This window comes from Coregonus lavaretus, assembly GCF_964263955.1.
Source record: "Coregonus lavaretus genome assembly, chromosome: 40".
Lineage (NCBI taxonomy): Eukaryota > Metazoa > Chordata > Actinopteri > Salmoniformes > Salmonidae > Coregonus > Coregonus lavaretus.
Window position 1 is genome coordinate 1,865,948 of NC_140027.1, and position 17,319 is coordinate 1,883,266.

Consider the following 17,319-nt stretch of genomic DNA (forward strand, 5'->3'; position numbering starts at 1 on the left):
AAACTCACATTTCTCTGCCTTGGCGTAGAGGGAATTCTCCAGAAGACGATGAAGGACTTGCTGGACATGGCGGGTGTGTTCAGACAGGTTTCTGGAGTAGATTAAGATGTCATCCAGGTAAACGAAGACAAACTTGTTTAACATGTCCCGCAGTACATCATTCACTAGAGCCTGGAACACAGCAGGAGCATTGGTGAGGCCAAAAGGCATAACCAGATACTCGTAGTGGCCTGTTGGTGTATTGAATGCGGTTTTCCATTCATCTCCCTCCCGGATCCGCACTAGGTGGTAAGCGTTTCTGAGATCCAACTTGGTAAAAACAGTGGCTCCCTGGAGCAACTCAAAAGCAGAGGTGAGCAGAGGCAGAGGGTAACGGTTTTTCACTGTGATGTCGTTGAGTCCCCTGTAGTCGATGCAGGGGCGAAGAGATCCGTCCTTCTTCCCCACAAAGAAGAAACCAGCACCAGCAGGAGATGAAGATGAACGGATTAATCCTGCGGACAGAGAGCCATTGATGTAGTCCTCCATGGACTTTCTTTCAGGAGCAGACAACGAATAAAGACGACCCTTTGGAGGAGCTGTTCCAGGGAGGAGGTCGATGGCACAGTCGTACGGTCGGTGAGGGGGCAGAGATGTGGCTCTTGCTTTGTTAAACACCTCTCTGAGACCATGGTAGCATTCTGGGACATTGGAGAGGTCAGGAGCGGAGTTAGTAGGTACTGGCCGAGGGGGTAGTGCGGCAGCAAGCAGGCAGGTTCGGTGGCAGTCCTCTCCCCACTCCCTGATCACCCCGGTCACCCAGTCGAGCTGAGGGTTGTGCCGGCGGAGCCATGGGTAACCCAGGATGAGGGGTTGGCCTGGAGAGGGGAGCAGGTGAAACTGGATAGTTTCTTGATGGTTTCCGGACAGACCCATCGAGACCGGGGCCGTGACATGAGTGACCGATCCGAGTAAGTGTCCGTCCAGTGCCCGGGCAGGAATAGGAGGTGTCAAACGGAGGTTCTCCAGTCCCAGTTGGCGTGCCAGCTTGATGTCCATTATGTTGGCTTCGGCGCCAGAATCCACCAGAGCAGCCAGGGTGTGAGTTGAGTCAGAGAGGCGGAGGTGAACTTGCAGCAGGGGTTTGCGGTCGGAGGACTGGATGGTCATTGAACTCAACCGGACTCCCCCTATGCCCGGTGAGCTTCGGCCCTTTAAAGGGCAGGTTACCACACGATGTCCATCACCTCCACAATAGAGGCAGAGGTTTGAGGTGAAGCGGCGCTGGCGCTCTGCAGGAGTGAGAGAGGCTCGCCCAATCTCCATAGGCTCAGACTGATCAAGCTGACCTGGGTGAGTGGCAGTAGATGACAGGAGCCCAGTCGGATCTCTCCGAATGCCGGTAGTAGGTGGACCTTGGCGCCCCCTCTCACGACGACGGGTCTGTATCCTTCTGTCGATCCTGACAGTCAGTGCGATGGCTTCATCAAGAGTGGAAGGCAGTTCATGGGAGACCAACTCGTCCTTGATATAGTCAGCCAAACTATGGAAGAACGCGTCCACCAACGATGGTGTGTTCCAAGAACTTCGTCTAGCCAGGGTTCGGAAGTCGATGGAATGGTCTGCGACTGTACGTCTGCCTTGTCGAATACTGAACAGTTCACGAGACGCCTCTGCGGTGGGTGAATCCAGGTCAAACACCTTCAGCATCTCCTCAGCAAACAGGTCGAAGGTTGCACATGCGGGGGTTTGACGTTCGAACTCTGCTGTTCCCCAGAGTCGAGCTCGGCCCGTCAGGTGAGTGATGGCATACCCAACTTTAGCCCCCTCCGTGGCGAAGGTCCTTGGCTGCAAGGAGAACTGAAGTCGGCAGCTAGTCAGGAATGGCCGGACCTGGGTTGAATCGCCGTTGAACCGCTCGGGGTTTCCAATCTTGGGTTCCGGAGCAGCGGCTGCAATGACCGGGGCAGGTAACTCGGGGGCAGGGCTGGTGGGCAGACTGGCTGGGGTAAGGTTGGTGAGGAGTTGAATGATCATGGCGAGTTGTTGTTGCTGCTGCTGGAACTGCTGCTCATGCTCCTCGGTTTCCATGTCGGGGAAAGTGTGCGCTGAGTCCATAATGGTCAGATCGTACTGTCACGGTTCAGACAGACGACCAGAGGACCACAATTGCGTCACACCAGAAAGTTTATTAAACTTAAGGGGAAAAGGGAAGTAGGGAGTGAATGAAGGCTCCAGGGGTAACAGGGATCCCGTCCAATGTGCTGGGTCTGTGCCCCCCCCAGTGGCAGCGATGCGTCCTATGAAGCCGGTGGTGGGTGGTCCAGAAGTCCTGGGGGGGGGAGACACAGACACAACAGGGCGGAATGAAACCAGGCAGCAGTACAGTTCAAGGGAAATCCAAAATACGTAGTAGCAAGGCAGAAGGCTGGTCAGAGTTACCGGGATTGAAGAGTAGTCAGGAGTCGTAAAGGCAGAAGCAGGTCTGGATCTCCTGAGGCAGAAGAGTATCCAAAAAACAGGCAGGTCCGGGGTCACAAAACCAGGGTGAGCCAGAAGCGCGAGCAAACAGGTTCCGGGTGTGAGCTTTGCAGACGATCTGACACCGGAGAGCTGAAAGACAGGGCCTTAAATACTGGGAGAGGTAGTGGGTAATGCAGCGCAGCTGGCAGAGTAATTAGAGCAGAGCAGAGCAGGGACAGGTGGAGCTAGTTAGGCTGAGTAGAGAGAGTGGTGAGCAGAGTGGAAGAAAATTAAGGTGGTAACCCGGTGGAGTGAGAGGCCCATGACATTAGTTCAGTTTATTTCAAGGGGAAGAATCCATTTGAACCAGGATATTCCGTCGTTCAGGTTGAGGAGCCACGTGCTTGAGTCTACTAAATGTACTGCAACTATTGAAAAAAATGAATGTCTCCAATTATGGTCTATACAGTATTCCTACAGTATGGCAACTAGGCCTTATGGCCTAAAAATATCAGTGGACAGTTACTTACTAATTTTGTATGGAAGACTTCCATGTGTACAGTAGCCTTACAAAATGGGCCTCTTATACCACTTAGTGTGTGTGTGTGTGTGTGTGTGTGTGTGTGTGTGTGTGTGTGTGTGTGTGTGTGTGTGTGTGTGTGTGTGTGTGTGTGTGTGTGTGTGTGTGTGTGTGTGCGCGCATGTTCATGTGTTTGTCTTCTAGCTCTCTGAAAGAGATGTAGGCATTTCAAAAGACCAGCTCACTTCATTGATAACCTGCTAGATATACACTGCTCAAAAAAATAAAGGGAACACTAAAATAACACATCCTAGATCTGAATGAATGAAATAATCTTATTAAATACTGTTTTCTTTACATAGTTGAATGTGCTGACAACAAAATCACACAAAAATTATCAATGGAAATCAAATTTATCAACCCATGGAGGTCTGGATTTGGAGTCACCCTCAAAGTTAAAGTGGAAAACCACACTACAGGCTGATCCAACTTTGATGTAATGTCCTTAAAACAAGTCAAAATGAGGCTCAGTAGTGTGTGTGGCCTCCACGTGCCTCTATGACCTCCCTACAATGCCTGGGCATGCTCCTGATGAGGTGGCGGATGGTCTCCTGAGGGATCTCCTCCCAGACCTGGACTAAAGCATCCGCCAACTCCTGGACAGTCTGTGGTGCAACGTGGCGTTGGTGGATGGAGCGAGACATGATGTCCCAGATGTGCTCAATTGAATTCGGGTCTGGGGAACGGGCGGGCCAGTCCATAGCATCAATGCCTTCCTCTTGCAGGAACTGCTGACACACTCCAGCCACATGAGGTCTAGCAGGATCTCATCTCGGTACCTAATGGCAGTCAGGCTACCTCTGGCGAGCACATGGAGGGCTGTGCGGCCCCCCAAAGAAATGCCACCCCACACCATGACTGACCCACCGCCAACCTGGAGGATGTTGCAGGCAACAGAACGTTCTCCACGGCGTCTCCAGACTCTGTCACATCTGTCACATGTGCTCAGTGTGAACCTGCTTTCATCTGTGAAGAGCACAGGGCGCCAGTGGCGAATTTGCCAATCTTGGTGTTCTCTGGCAAATGCCAAACGTCCTGCACGGTGTTGGGCTGTAAGCACAACCCCCACCTGTGGACGTCGGGCCCTCATACCACCCTCATGGAGTCTGTTTCTGACCGTTTGAGCAGACACATGCACATTTGTGGCCTGCTGGAGGTCATTTTGCAGGGCTCTGGCAGTGCTCCTCCTGCTCCTCCTTGCACAAAGGCGGAGGTAGCAGTCCTGCTGCTGGGTTGTTGCCCTCCTACGGCCTCCTCCACGTCTCCTGATGTACTGGCCTGTCTCCTGGTAGCGCCTCCATGCTCTGGACACTACGCTGACAGACACAGCAAACCTTCTTGCCACAGCTCGCATTGATGTGCCATCCTGGATGAGCTGCACTACCTGAGCCACTTGTGTGGGTTGTAGACTCCGTCTCATGCTACCACTAGAGTGAAAGCACCGCCAACATTCAAAAGTGACCAAAACATCAGCCAGGAAGTATAGGAACTGAGAAGTGGTCTGTGATCACCACCTGCAAAACCAGTCCTTTATTGCGGGTGTCTTGCTAATTGCCTATAATTTCCATCTGTTGTCTATTCCATTTGCACAACAGCATGTGAAATGTATTGTCAATCAGTGTTGCTTCCTAAGTGGACAGTTTGATTTCACAGAAGTGTGATTGACTTGGAGTTACATTGTGTTGTTTAAGTGTTCCCTTTATTTTTTTGAGCAGTGTATAATGAACTCTCTCTGTGATGTCCCTTACATTAAAGACCACTCACAGAGTCCCACTCTGCATCTTATGCAAATCCACATTTAGATTTTCCCCACTGGATGTATGAAGAACAAAGAGAAAACCATGTGTTGCGTGATGAAAAAATGTATTCAAGAGAAAATCATTGCCATTGATCACTCCAAGGCTGGCAGATTTTCCTGCAATATTGACAAATATGTAGATATTTACTACCAGCGAAGTGCATTGCTGGAAGCATTGACTTAAAAAGCGATTTGATGGATTAAATAAATGATGAAGGTTGAAAATCCCTTAGGAAAGTGGCTTTCATGATAATAACAAGCAGCATGAGGCACGATCCAAACTGGCAGGAAGAAGGAACCCTGCCACTATATTCATAAACACCACTGAGAATGAGAGAGACTCAACAGTGAGACCATCTCTCTCCCCATAGTGAGTCTAGGCTAGTATCCACCCAGGGCTCAGGCACACAGACAGACAGACAGACAGACAGACAGACAGACAGACAGACAGACAGACAGACAGACAGACAGACAGACAGACAGACAGACAGACAGACAGACAGACAGACAGACAGACAGACAGACAGACAGACAGACAGACAGACAGACAGACAGACAGACAGACAGACAGACAGAGAAGAGACCACATTAGTCTTGTCTACATGCCTCAGAGGACACAACCTGCCTTGGGGAACATAACACCACTACTACCCAGGTCATCCTAGAGGGAATAGTGGCAAAACACACCACAGCACAGCTCGGGCAGCACAAGCAGAGCAGGGCATTCTGGGAGAGGTAGGGAATAAAAGAGAAAAGGAGGGAAAAGCAGTGGTGGCACAACGACAAGTGAGTGAATGGATGGGTGAGGCCAGAGTACCCCCACCACACACACACACACTCCAACCCAAACTGCTGTGGTTACGTTAGTTAGAGGACTTCAGGCTCCAACAGGCCATCTTTGAGGGCTTAATTCATCACCCATACAATCAGGAACTAAAGCCCTATGAAGATAAAGTAGTCCAGTACTAGTGTGAGAGAACTGGAGAAAACATGCTTGAGTAGGCAGTCAGTCCCCCTCGCCTGGCAAGAAGATAATATTTCAAAATGGATGCCTGTTTACGGCTTCAAGATATTTATTAAAGATTTACAGCTAAGGGGAAACGGAGGCAGGCAGGAAGGCTGAGGTAGACATTACACCCAGCAAGCCTGTCTTACAAGCACACGAGGGCATACACAGCCGGCCGCGACCGGGAGACCCATGGGGCGGCGCACAATTGGCCCAGCGCCGTCCAGGGTAGGGGAGGGTTTGGCCGGAAGGGATGTCCTTGTCCCATCACGCACTAGCGACTCCTGTGGCGGGCCAGGCACAGTGCACGCTGACTCAGCCGCCAGGTGTACAGTGTTTCCTCCGGCACATTGGTGCAGCTGGCTTCCAGGTTGAGCGGGCACTGTGTCAAGAAGCAGTGCGGCTAGGTTGGGTTGTGTTTCGGAGGACGCACGACTCTCGACCTTCACCTCTCCCGGGTCCGTACGGGAGTTGCAGCGATGGGACAAGACGGTAACTACCAATTGGATACCACGAAATTGGGGAGAAAAAGGGGGTAAAATACCCACAACATTTTTAAAGTATATATACTACAAAAACAACATAATCATAATCAAGGCAAGGGTACTGAAACTGTGGGATTTGTTTTTTTCCTCCTTCATCCAAATGAAATCAAGCAAAAAGAGGCAGCCACAATAACAAATTAAACATGTAAGAATTATAAAAAATAGTTAGCATGTTTGGTTCATTTTGCCTTATTATTCTGTTTCAAATGAAGGCCTCTATCCCATTTTGGGGGGATGAAATCATTTCAGTATCAATTCAGTATTCAGAATAAAATTGGGATGAAATGTTCTGTCTGCTACTGGAAGATGATTCATCTGTGTCAAAACAGCCATTAATGTATTAGCAGCCTGAAGTATTAGCCAGAACAAGGACATGTCCTAGCATCAACATGACCAACATGATCCATAGTGACCTCAGTTAAAGTACAAGATGTCTTCACTCACAGAGGATGAGACAGGTTGTACTGCATCCCTTACTCTTATGTAGACTGACAGATTTTGGTGGCAGAACAACATGCAACAGTTATGGACCAAAATCAGATATGACATAACAATGCTTCTGTGTGAATGTGTAAGCATGCTATTACAGCCTCATAGCCTGACAATCAATGAAATTGCACTCTTGACCATCAGATATTGATAATATAGGCCTAAGAAATAATATTTAGAACAGTGTTATAAGTGCTGTGGATGTTTTGCTAAGAAAGTTAAGACTAGATCCTTCACTAGATAAAAAAAAAAGTACTCCCGAGTGGCGCAGTGGTCTAAGGCACTGCATCGCAGTGCTAGCTGTGCCACTAGAGATCCTGGTTCGAATCCAGGCTCTGCTGTAGCCGGCCGCAACCGGGAGACCAATGGGGCTGCGCACAATTGGTCCAGGGTAGGGGAGGGAATGGCCGCCAGGGAGGTAGCTCAGTTGGTAGACACGCCAGGGTTGTGGGTTCGATTCCCACGGGAGGCCAGTATGAAAAAAAAAAGAAAAAGAATAATGAATGCACTAACTGTAAGTCGCTCTGGATAAGAGCGTCTGCTAAATGCCGTAAATGTAAATTGCCTCTGTATCCCTACAATAATACCCCACTGCAGATAATGCTTTTAGGAAGCCTAATGATACCCTCATACAAAGTCCACATAATACATAGGCATATAATTGAATAATTCAACTAGGCCTAATCTATATCTATATTCCTTTTGTAAAGGAATTGTGAAGGTAGAAGTGGCAAGAACAAGCCAGCATTTCAGATGACAACATAGGCTTTCCTTCTCAGGGAAATGTCATTACAAGTAAAGATTTCGAAGAATTTATAGCCGTCAAAAATATTTACAACTCTGCCAGTCACTAAATTGAAGCGAGGTATATATGATAGCCTATTCCCAAGCATATCTATTGCAAAACACAAGACAAATTAAGGATTAGGATTTATTTCAGTCGTTTTCATTACATATGAATAAACTACAACTAATAGTGGAATTCACCTGTCAGAGTACGCTATAGCCTACGCGCAACCTATAGTGAGTGTTTTTTAACTGCTATGTGAAGCAATGCTGCTATCGTTATGGCACAGGCACGGATTCTGCAGCAAGCAAGCATCTCTTTGTGCGCAATAGAAATGCCAGTCCAACCTGTCCCCGAATGCTATATTCTGGAGGTGCTGAAACCCAGTATTTGGGTTATGTGCCCTGCTATGCCCAACTGAACCAATGCTCCTGTTACAGAGGACAAAGAGTTTTCCATGAGCAGCACAGTTTGGACAGCATGGTATGATAAGCCATTACAGTGCTTGACGGAACGTAGGGCTTTATTCATAATACACAACGCTTTATTTATAAAACCACACGCATTTGGTGAATAAACATCACTTACGCTGCGGTTTTGTCCCGAACAGAAAACAACTGCATGCTTGTGCGCGGAGTAACGGCCAAGGCGAAGTAGTGCTGGTTAGTTTGGGATGATCTCCTCTGGAAGTCCCTCTCCTCTTGTCCGTGTTCCACTTGAATTCAAATCGGCCCAGTCTTTCTGTCCAGTAACGGACCAGGACTTCTTCTCTCATCCGAGGTATCTCCTTCCTAACCGGGGCCACCTGTCCTCAGGCTCTCGCTAAACATGGAGGTTCGGGACCGCTTCGCTCTCTCATTTTCACTACACCGGGTTGAACCTTCCAGAGCGACTTTTGCGCTAACTCCATCATAAGTGAACCTCGGCTCATCCTCAGAAACACCTGACTGTTGGGTGTTGCTTAGTACTCCAGTATTTGGTTAGAACTCCAGCCGGACCTGTTCAGAAGCTTTGGCCGCCTGGCTCCGACCAGCAGCCGCGCGCGTACCGGTATCCAGCTGTAATTCCTCCAGGTGTAGCTGGACCGGCGACGGGCACAATGAGCAAATTATCTCCGCCTTGGCATTTAGCTGGATCATAAACCAGCTACACAGAGTTAAGTGCAAGCATGGGCGTCAGTTGGGCATGCCAATCTTAGATCAAGACCAAAAATGTAAAAGTAGGCTACAAAAAAGTAATCATTTACTTTCATTCCAACAGCATTCGGCTCAGATTGTATTGTAGATTTGTAGTGGTGTAATAATGTTATATGATGTACTGTTTTATCTTTTGTTTTATATGTAATGTAAGTGCTTTAATATGTTTGGACGCCAGGAAGAGTAATAATAATAAATACAAATACAAATACAAATCCCTATTAGAATAACACTGCTGTTTAGTATATCTGCTAGCTGGCTTTAGGACCATGCAGATCATCGCTCTGAGAGAAGCTACAAGCCTGTGCGCCTCTCTCAGAGAGCAGAGACATTGCCAGACAGTTTGCTTAGCCAGTCAGTCGTTTGGGCATTTGAACTCTGCCTCATAAGCCTCTGTCGTGTATTGGGATTATGCCTTTGTTAAATGTTTTTCTTGAAGAAATGGAATGTTGTTTATGTTAGGTCAAATGTAGCCGTTTGGAGGGTGACGCCCCAGGGGAGACTGGTGATTGGCCAGAAGAGGGAGCCACCCATCTTTTTGCATTGTTTATAAATAGGGGCTAGACAAAGAAAGGGCAGAACGGCCATTGCAATCTGGGACGCCGTTCTCCGGATGTCATGACATCTGTCACTTATGCTGTGAAGCTTGTGATATGAATAAACCTTATGATCCAAGTTCAGTATGAGCGGACTCCTTTGTTTATCAGCAATAATTGCCACCATTCACCCGATACGACACCTCGCAGCCAGCTGTTTTATGCACCGGTTACTTTCACATTGATGTCATGTTGTGTTGTTGATGTCGGCATAAGCGGTGCTTCCAACAGACTATGGGAAGAATGCTATATAATTACTGGTGCCTATACAGAAATAAATGAAATCATTCAAAATACTACACCAGCGAGCATGATTTGGCCACAGAGGGTCATTAGCTTCTTTTAAAAATGAACTGTGGGTTGTTTTAAACGTGCAGTTTGGGCAGCATGCCTGACAAATTGCCTACCAAATAGCTGATTGTTGAGTTACAGCTCTCAGTGAAAAGCAGTTAAATAGCCCTAGGCCTATCACAATATTTCTAAATACAATCGTATGAAAAACATAGTTTAGAAAGCAAATGGCTATTGGTGAAAAGAGAAGACAAAGAAAATACTCTAATCTGTCTCTAGTTATCACATTTCTAAACTCCCAATTGAGCGAACAGTAGTTTATCTTATTGGCACCAGAGGAGGACATCGGCAATATTCCCGGTAAGTGCCCGCAGGCAATATCCCTGGTGAGTGCGCGCATATTCACGGTCTTTATCATTAGATCAGTCCCACTGGAACGTTTTTTTGGGGGACAATAATTTCCTCCTCCTGGCTAGATGGTGATCATATTGTACAATTTGTGTCTCCCCTTTTCGAGGCCTAGATTAGATGGTTGCATTCAAGACAAGGTCGTTTTTACTGATCTGTTTGTCAGTATCAGCATAATTTAATAGGCTACTAATTTGTGCCTTATTAAAACATATATTTCTTATGTCTCCAGTAATATAGTGTAGTAGAATTGCATGAAATGTGTTTATAAAAGGCCACATTTTTCCTGTGCAAATAAAGGAGAATACATTTCTCTCGTTAGGCCTATATGTCACTACATGCTCAGGCATACAATGTTCAGAACGGTCTGTTTTGCTAACAGTGATAGAGTTATATTATTAGACTAAATTATGACTATGCAATCTACTCATCACATTGGGAATAGTAGCCTATCTTCCTACCTTACATTAGTCTGCAAATGCGATGATAGATGCATGCAATCCTTTATTATAAAGGTGCAATTTGATGGTGAAAAATGTGCTTCTCAAAACTTAAAACTCATGCGATGCCTATGGAAGTCAGTATTAGCCGTCCATCCATGTCGGAGGACTTCGGGCGATGACGTGGAAACTCCTGTAGCTCAGTTGGTAGAGCATGGCGCTTACAACGCCAGGGTTGTGGGTTCGTTTCCCACTGGGGGCCAGTATAAAAAATGTATGCACTCACTAACTGTAAGTCGCTCTGGATAAGAGCGTCTGCTAAATGACTAAAATGTAAATGTTCTACAGACATTTAAACCTAATATTACGGTGATAGTTAATGGAGAGGCAACTATAAAGACAAAGACGTAGAGTATACAGCATCTGGACGTCTGATTGAAAGAGTGAGAGTCTCGGGGAGAGAGGGACATGTACCGCTCAGCTTTCACCGCTAGGGGAGCCCTCGAGTGGATGTTGAGCAGGACATTCGATTGAAATAGCGATAGTCTCGGGCAAAGAGAGATGTGAACTTTTATGGATGCAAGGACATCTCGTCAGAGAAAGCCATTGGCCAGATAGAACAAGGAGCAGAAGTGTAACCAGCTAGATAGATTCCCTAGTGATTTGCATTTTGCCTGTACATTTCATAATACATGTATATATTTTTAACACAGGCTTATATGTTGTTTTGGACTGTTGTTTAAGACATTCGCTAAGATTCAACTCTGCTATTAGTTTTGCAAACAATTATTTCTGATGTAGCAGTCGGGCTAGCCAGCATGCTAGTTAACCATCATGATGGGTTTGGTCAGCTAGCCAACATAGCTAGCTAGTCATCAAACAGATTATCATCTGAATTCAAATTATTTGGAGTGGAATGCAATTGATTAGTGACAATGGTGTGAACCTATGTTCATCATTATATGAGCATTATAACATGATTATAAACCAAAATAAATGTGGAATGGCATGACTTCAGCTGGGCTATAACATTGACTGTGTGATGGGTGTTTGCAGAATTTGGTCAGCAAGCTAGTTTTGATAAATGGATACAAAACATAAAGCTAGTTATGCCCAACGTTAGCTCTCTGACAGTGGAACTAAATTAGCTAGCTAGCTAACGTTAGCTAGCTAACTAGCTAGCAAGCCTTACGTTTAGGTTAGCTGGCTGACAGTGTATATTAGATATACAAATATAGTGAACAAAGCTATCTTAGACAGTAATCTACATTAATTTAAACATAGTTGTTCTTTGTTGTGTTGAACATTTTCCTTTATCCATAGCTAGCTAGTGTTAGAAATTGCGTTATTATTAAAATCTGGTATTGGAGTAAGAGAAAACATAATCAAGAGATATTCAATCCAAGCTAAATTTATTATATGCTAAATGTATGTATGATAAGTATGATGGTTCGTATACGGGCTCACTGAAATACCACGCAGGGCAGACAGAGAACTAATCCATTGTTACAGGTTCTTCTTCAAATACTCTGACAGAGATATTTCCCACTCCCTGCTGGCCAATCAGAGTAGAGACTGAGCGTGGTTTAGACTTACTCAGCCTATCCGTTGGCGCACCGGCTGGTCCCAGACTCTTGGCGCTCCACCTGTTGCACACTGTTGCCAGGCATACGTTTTTATCATAACAACCTGTGGAGTTAGCACCCAAAAGACACCATTCCACTGTACTGTGAGTACCTAGTTCAAGGACGGTTCACAGACAACGGTTCACAGACAACAGAGAGGCAGTGTTCGTATCTGTAAGAAATACAAGTCTTATCTGTCCTAACCCCTAACGTTCCTCACATGAATCACAGTCTGTTATGTGAAACAATTTATATCAGTATAGTACAAACCTATGCTTATCATTAATGCATTCCTTCTAAGCTATTCATCACATACAGATCCAATTATGAGAAAAAAGAACCCCACACTAGCTAATGTTAACTTTAGCTACCCTCGTCTGATTTCAAGAGTAAGCTAATGTTAGCTGACATAGCTAACTAGCTGATGATGACAACTAGCTAGCTAAGTGTGTACTTTCATAAACCACCATGTTCAGTCATGCAAATGCTGTCTAGTGTCTCTCTCTCTCTCTGGATACATTGCTGCTCATGTGTTTCCTTGTGTCCACATTACTCACTCCTGTCTTTCTGTCTGTCTTTCTGTTAGTCTTGCAGGAACATGAATCAGAGGGGGGCAGAATCCCTCTGATGAATGCAGACAGAGGAGGACACCTGTGTAGTGTACAGTTCCTAATCAGCAAAGGTGTGCCTCTGCTCCCTCCTTGTATAACATCACACAAAACCACACAGCAGACATCTGACACATCTGATAAAATTGAGCACACCGCCATGCAATCTCCATAGACAAACATTGGCAGTAGAATGGCCTTACTGAAGAGCTCAGTGACTTTCAACATGCCACCTTTCCAAACAAGTCAGTTCGTCACATTTCTGCCCTGCTAAAGCTGCCCCGGTCAACTGTAAGTGCTGTTATTGTGAAGTGGAAACATCTAGGAGCAACAACTGCTCAGCCACGAAGTGGTAGACCACAGAAGCTCACAGAATGGGACCGGCGAGTGCTAAAGCGCGTAAAAATTGTCTGTTCTCAGTTGCAACGCTGACTACCAAGTTCCAAACTGCCTCTTGAAGCAACGTCAGCGCAATAACTGTTCAGCGGGAGCTTCATAAAATGGGTTTTGGTGGCCGAGCAGCCACACCCAAACCTAAGATCACCATGCGCAATGCCAAGTGTTGGCTGGAGTGGTGTAAATAAAGCTTGCCGCCATTGGACTCTGGAGCAGTGTAAACGCGTTCTCTGGAGTAATGAATTATGCTTCACCATCTGGCAGTCTGAAGGATGAATCTGGGTTTGGCAGATCCCAGGAGAACGCTACCTGCCCCAATGCATAGAGCCACATGTAAAGTTTGGTGGAGAGGGAATAATGTTCTGGAGCTTTTTTTCATGGTTCGAGCTAGGCCCCTTAGTTCCAGTGAAGGGAAATCTTAACACTACATCATACAATGACATTCTAGACGATTCTGTGCTTCCAACTTTGTGGCAATAGATTGGGGAAGGCCTTTTCCTGTTTCAGCATGACAATGTCCCCGTGCACAAAGCGAGGTCCATACTGAAATAGTTTGTCGAGATCGCTGTGGAAAAATTTGACTGGCCTGCACAGAGCCCTGACCTCAACTCCATCGAACACCTTTGGGATGAATCGGAACGGCGACTGCGAGCCAGGCCTAATCGCCAAACATCAGTGCCGACCTCAGTAATGCTCTTGTGGCTGAATGGAAGCAAGTCCCCGAAGCAATGTTCCAACATCTAGTGGAAAGCCTTTCCAGAAGAGTGGAGGCTGTTATAGCAGCAACTCCATATTAATGTCCATGATTTTGGAATGAAATGTTTGACAAGCAGGTGTCTACATACTTTTGGTCATGTAGCGTACTTAAATAGATGGACAATTATGAGAACAAAATGTAATGACTGTTTACGGTAGAATATTTGAAACTGGTTCCAATAGACCTTTGCAATTGATATAGCGCTGAGCTTCTATAGAGCTGTATACTGAGAATAAAGGTTCTGACCGAGACTGTAGCTACTGACCTGTAAAGTTTCTGACTGAGGGCCCCTCTTGTTCAACCCCTCAGTGCGGTTGATGACAAGGAGTCATCCTCCAGTGAAGACGACGATGGGGACAGGAGGAGGCTAAACTATGACCTGCGGGGTAAAGAGGCCAGTGTCCAGACCGGACATCCTCGTACCTGGTGAGCTCTCTCTCTCTCTCTCTCTCTCTCTCTCTCTCTCTCTCTCTCTCTCTCTCTCTCTCTCTCTCTCTCTCTCTCTCTCTCTCTCTCTCTCTCTCTCTCTCTCTCGCAGAATCATGTCTACCATTAACCTGAACATATAGTCCAAGTAGCTGGCACTAGAACATTATAACATACTGTACACCCCAAATATCTGCTGACAGAAAGTAGTGTACATGATTGACACCTAATCTGATGAAAGATGTGAAATCAAGGAGATGTCATCTCTTCTTCCAGCGTAGAGAGAAATAATGGACCAGGCGTTTTCTCCCATAGGCAAGTTCCAATTAAGGCCCCAGTAAGGCAGATGAAGGGAGATGGAGATGTGTTAATTGACACAGAACATGGAAGGTCAGAGTGGAGAACGATGGAGCCTAATTGGCTGAGGTTCCTGTGTAGCCTAATTGGCTGAGGTTCACATCGCACATCGAACTCACTTTTGTGGGGAGTCTTTTGTTCTGGATAAAACCTCACATAATTCCATGTACATGTCGAATGAAAGCATAGGCTAAGCTAGGTTGTATCATCCACCGTTTTACCACCATTAAAGACTCACTGCCTCATGATCATTTAGCTGCATGGACTTTCCCTTTGGACATGGAATCCGACCACGTGTGGTATACTGTGTTTCCTACTTTTGAATGGTACATATTTTCGAAGACTAAGGGAGGGAATTGTTATACAGTTGAAGTCGGAAGTTTATATACACCTTAGCCAAATACATTTAAACTCATTTTTTCACTATTCCTGACATATCATCCTAGTAAAAATTCCCTGTTTTAGGTCAGTTAGGATCACCACTTTATTTTAAGAATGTGAAATGTCAGAATAATAGTAGAGAGAATGATTTATTTCAGCTTTTCGTTCTTTCATCACATTCCCAGTACATACACTCAATTAGTATTAGGTAGCATTGCCTTGAAACTGTTTAACTTCGGTCAAACGTTTCGGGTAGCCTTCCACAAGCTTCCCACAATAAGTTGGGTAAATTTTGGCCCATTCCTCCTGACAGAACTGGTGTAACTGAGTCAGGATTGTAGGCCTCCTTGCTCGCACACGCTTTTTCAGTTCTGCCCACACATTTTCTATAGGATTGAGGTCAGGGCTTTGTGATGGCCACTCCAATACCTTGACTTTGTTGCCCTTAAGCCATTTTGCCACAACTTTGGAAGTATGCTTGGGGTCATTGTCCATTTGGAAGACCCATTTGCGACCAAGCTTTAACTTCCTGACTGATGTCTTGAGATGTTGCTTCAATATATCCACATAATTTTCCTTCCTCATGATGCCATCTATTTTGTGAAGTGCACCAGTCCCTCCTGCAGCAAAGCAACCCCCACAGCATGATGCTGCCACCCCCGTGCTTCACGGTTGGGATGGTGTTCTTCGGCTTGCAAGCAACCCCCTTTTTCCTCCAAACTTAACGATGGTCATTATGGCCAAACAGTTCTATTTTTGTTTCATCTGTGGTATCTGGACAATTTATGACTTTGCTAATGGTTGCAAATGATCTTAGAGGATGTTGACTCAGCTTAAGGGGAGCATCTGGAGAGTAGTTCTATAGGGGCACCCTAAAGCAGAGGAAGTCTGTTAGGTGGAGTCCTGGGATTGGTCTGTAGGGGAAAACACCCATATCAGGTTACATAGGATATATACTATGGGTTAAAACAAAGGACGGGGAGAATAACATATTTAGAGTTTGGGTCAGGTTATTCTCCAGATGTCTGCAGATATCTGTAAATTGGCGCTGAGATCTTAAAATGTAATAAATAATTATAATCGAGGACAGTGTCAGCGGATTTCCTTGTTCTCACAGCATAATTAGCATCGTTTTCTCGACACCACATAATGGCGACGAGGTATTGGTCGTGTTGTGTCTTTTCTCAGCGTTCCATTCATGGGCGCCGAGCTGACTCTCGCTCCGGAGTCCGGCAGATAAGGGTTTCTCACCACTTTGGGCACTGGTTAGTTCGTGTGTCTGTGTGTGTGCGTTGAATGAATGCACCGTTAAGAACTTGCGTGTGTGCTTTGCTGTTATTTGCTGTGTGATAAGAGTCCGTTCTAAATTTCAAAATGTGTTTGCGCTGGTAACAATGCAAACAGGGGGGAGTGTCTATAGGGATATTTTGCTTGAATAAAATTCAAAAATAATACAATGAAGGAAAGGCCAGGAACTAAGGAAAAATGTATACAAATTAGAACATCGTGGATCTATGTTAAGCCCTCAAACGAGGCGATCATTAGGATGAATTTAGGTCAGTCCCGGGGATTGGGGGTTGTGGTATATACATTCGATTGCAAGTTACCGCTCAACTTATAGTTGACGAAGTATATGTTTGATGTAACCGCTCATTGGATATCCGCGAACTCGAGGTAGCAAAAATTTAGGAACAAAGGAAAAAAATGGCGTGATGGTAGTAGCATGCTTAGAGGTCCGTAGGAACGGAAATAAGTATCTTAAACTGTATGTGTGTGTGTGTGGAAGAGAGTAGAATTTGTGTTCTATGTTTTGTGTTGGTTTGTGAGTTCTGTTAAGTGTTACTGTTTGTATATGGGGGAAAGAACGGAGCGACAGCTGGTCTGTCTACTTTCTGTTGTCTAGCTGGGAGAGAGCTGCTTGAGAGCTCCTTCCACTCTGAAATCGCATTGGTGAATGAACTACGCATGCGTGTGATTTTATGAGTTTAGAGTTACGTAGAGCAAATGTGCCACTCCTCTGCCTGCACTGAGTTGCTGGGAGACGCATACTCAGAGCAGACAGAGAGGGAGGGGGAGATTTAGACACGAATGGAGTGTTCTGTTTGTTAAATCGGCTGTTGCTTAACAATGAAACTATTTGATTGAGATCTATTGAATTGATAAATGAGAGAGATATGTTGACGGATTAAAA

General features: G+C 45.7%; 1 pseudogene across 1 annotated transcript in view; it reads right to left on the bottom strand.

The window, feature by feature from the left end:
- The window catches only part of LOC311113344 (VPS10 domain-containing receptor SorCS3-like), a 304,152-nt pseudogene extending 295,345 nt beyond the window's left edge, over window positions 1-8,807 (bottom strand). The window contains exon 1 of the transcript in view: window positions 8,236-8,807. The product of the transcript in view is annotated as a VPS10 domain-containing receptor SorCS3-like (transcript). The remainder of the gene's footprint in view (window positions 1-8,235) is intronic.
- Window positions 8,808-17,319: the final 8,512 nt, after the last annotated feature.